This window comes from Notothenia coriiceps, unplaced genomic scaffold, assembly GCF_000735185.1.
Source record: "Notothenia coriiceps isolate Sejong01 unplaced genomic scaffold, NC01 NC01_scaffold00034044, whole genome shotgun sequence".
Classification (NCBI taxonomy): domain Eukaryota; kingdom Metazoa; phylum Chordata; class Actinopteri; order Perciformes; family Nototheniidae; genus Notothenia; species Notothenia coriiceps.
Genome location: NW_011366745.1, coordinates 1 through 3,525, shown reverse-complemented (window position 1 = coordinate 3,525; position 3,525 = coordinate 1). Strand labels below are relative to the sequence as shown.

The window sequence follows — 3,525 nt, the reverse complement described above, 5'->3', positions numbered from 1 at the left end:
CACATGCACATATGTACTAAAGCAATCACACACACACTTAAATACCCTACATATACACACACTGAAATTCTCGACACACGCACACACACACACACACACACACACACACACAGATGCATGCACACAACTGCAAACACATACACACCATGCTGCACCATTATGCATGTCAACATGCATTATCATACATATATATGCATTTAAAACACATGCACAGCAAACAGACAGACACACAGACAGACACACACACACGCACACGCACACGCACACACACACACCTCTCCATTCCTCTCTCTACCTCGTACAGTTCTCAGATTGCCATGCATGAGCCTCCCCAGTATCTGATGGGGTGCAATTGTAATGTACTGTAGCATTTGAATGATGTGTGTCTCTGCATGTTGGGGATTACATTATAGATTCATAGCCCAGAAATGCACTCCTGCTAACAACAGCCAGCCCTTTAGGTATTATAGCTTCCAGGGGGGGGCGGGCTGAACACAGGAGGAACAGCAGCTAAAAGGAGTTTATTAAGCAAAATACTGGCAAGAAAAACACAAGTATTATAAACTATTGTACATTTTCTATATTGTCCTTTTGTGACAACATTGCATATCGCAGGTTTTCCTTTTGTTGGATCTGTAGTCACACTTGCTGCTATAATTATCTTCACACCATCATTAACACAACTCAATTGTTTAAAAAGGGTATGCAGTAAATTAACATGTTTGGAAAATGCTTAAATTATTCTCACATACAAGCTGACATATGACCAACATTATGAATCTTTCTTATCTCTCTCACAACATAGCAGCAATTAAAACCTAACCTAAAACATACAGTGAACCCTACTGCATTGGTGCAGATGAAGTCATTGAAATCATTGAAACATTAATAAAAAGCACTTTGACTTTGTGTAAAAAAAGGTTGGTGGAATGGACACAGTGAGGTGAAATATTACATTGACTTAAGGCCCTGACACACCAGGCCGATTTCGGCCGTTTTCGTTAGTCGGAAGACGAAGCGTGTCCTGTCGCCCAAACTTAATTCGGTGTGTCCCGCACCGTCGGCCGTGACACGCCTTATTTGGACTGCCTGACCCGATGCATGGCTGATTCAGTTGGACCAAGCAATCACTCTGATTGGCTGTTCAGCTAGCGAATCAGTGCATGAGAAGCGAAACGGAAGTGAGGGACGTAAACAAACGATTTAAGAAGGCACAGACTGCTATTCATTTTCATCTTATCATGGCGATCTGGAATGACGGAAACGAAGACCTGCTCATCACCTTGATCCAGGAGAGGCCAGCTCTGTACGACATCACAGAGAAAAGGTACTCGAACCGAGTAGTGAAAACCGGACTCTGGCGAGAGATTGAAACGCAACTTGGTTTCTCGGGTAAGATTATCTTTTTCATCAATTGAGCTCTTTAGCAGATACTGTTGGCTTTTTATTGTTTGCCAGCGTACAGTGACGTTAACGTGAAATGTAATTTAGTTATTTCAACCTTGTGTTTTGTTGTTATCTTGTTGCTAGCTGTTGCTAGCTGTGCAGTTTGGCACTGCATATAGATATGAATTGGACATCCTAACTATCCACAATGCTTACATCGTTTATGTGTGTGCTTCAGAGAAAGAGCTGAGGAACAAGTGGGATTCTCTGCAAACCCAGTACACCCGGTACAGGAAACTTGCCACTTCAGGTAGTTGTGGAGCACAAAGGACTGGCAGACAGCAGTGGATCCTGACCAGGCTGCGGTTTTAAGAGCCCTACACAAGAAGGGAGGAGAGTACTTCGAACCTCACCATCACGGTAACTATTTTATTTGTTGAGTACAAATAAGTGTTTCTTGCTTCTTTCATTTACAAAAACATTATTTGCATTCATTTGGTGGTTACAGTGGTAAATATAACAATAACAGAATAATATATATATTATTGTATTATAATTATTGATGTGCTCATCACCTTAATGTTGCAGCTGGTAAAGGAGCTAATTTAAATGACATGATATACTGCTTGGTAGCTTATGAAATTCACCATGGGATCAATAACGCTTTTATCTTAACCTATAATAATACATGATCAAATATGTCTTGATTATATTTTGTAGTGTTCTGAATCTTCTAGAAGTATGTCTTTAGCATCTGAATAGAGCCATCACAATGTGTCTACAATGTACCTCTCACACTTGACCACACCCCAAACTAATGGCACACACATTTCAGGGTATTGTTTTGTTATGAATGCTTAGTAAACAGTTTTAAGAAGCCATGGTATTAAATCCAACTAACTGTGAATTTATTTAAAAAAAATTAAGGAACGTCCGGTGGCTGCAGAATCAACCCCCGGTGGCACCAGCAGTGAAACCTCGACCAGCACCACCGAGGAGTCCTTCCACTTTGATGCTGAGCCCTGCACCCCCCTGGCAGAATCCACCATCTGCACCACACCGGCACCGCTCGGAGAGAGGCCAAGCACACTCAGCACTCGAAGGCCTCCGGCGAAGCGCAGGATGATGATACTAAATGAGATACTGTCTACCGCTGTTTATTGTTCAAGATTGAAATGTAAATGTGCAAGCCGGTTTTCTGCCCCTCTATTCACATGTAGCCTTTCATACGTGATGGTTTCTTCATTCTCGAACTGTTGTGGAGCAGAACTATAAAGTTGCAGGATTAGTCTCAAGTACCTCAATATAATTATAGTATGTCTGCACTTTAAGTGCTCATTTCATCATTCATTCATGTATTTTATATTCTACTAAAACTGAATCAAACCATAAACAAGGTGGCCTGTTGGGATTACTATATATATATATATATGTATATATATCTGCATTATTTTATCCCACTTTATGCTTTGCTCTTGCTGCTTGTTTTACACTGATTTTATATCTTATTTCTTACTGATGTAAAGCACTTTGAACTGCAATCCCCTGTATGAAAGGTGCGATACAAATAAAGTTATTATTATTCAGATGGATGTTTCTGCCCCTCTGTTCATTCTCCCATTATCCTCCTCAATCTGCCTAGAAGTATTTCAATGGTTGTAGCTGTTACTATAACCAATGCTAATGCTAGGGCTGCAACTGACTTATGTAGGCACATTGTTATTGTTTCTTATCGCTGTGTGATTAAAAGAATAAACACAAATAGCACGATAGGCAATGCAAAACTTTATTTCGTACCTTCATACACACAACATTAGAATGAGCTTTTATCAACGCCTACATGATGATAACCTGTCAACATGACAGGAAAATCCACATGACATTAATACAGAGCGGGCAGAACCCAAATCTAGCTCCAGTGCCGCACGAAACATGTTTTCGAAAGGACGAGAGTGAAAATGGAACGCACACACTATTTGTTTGTTTATATCATGCAGTCGGTTCTTCTTCTCTGTCTTCTGGTTGTTGCCTCTTTTGAATGAGGAATACACACTACCGCCGCCTGCTGGTAAGGAGAGTTATTGCCACTCACGCACTGAAGTCTTTGCGGTGTGTTCCCGTGCGACACATGGCCAAGAC

The 3,525-nt window shown here is 40.9% G+C and overlaps 1 long non-coding RNA gene across 1 annotated transcript; it reads left to right on the top strand.

Annotated features, from left to right (window-relative positions):
• Positions 1-965: 965 nt before the first annotated feature.
• LOC104961928 (uncharacterized) lies at positions 966-2,811 on the top strand. Its single transcript, XR_800153.1, has 3 exons — positions 966-1,392; positions 1,625-1,806; positions 2,314-2,811. It is a non-coding gene; the product is annotated as an uncharacterized lncRNA (long non-coding RNA).
• Positions 2,812-3,525: the final 714 nt, after the last annotated feature.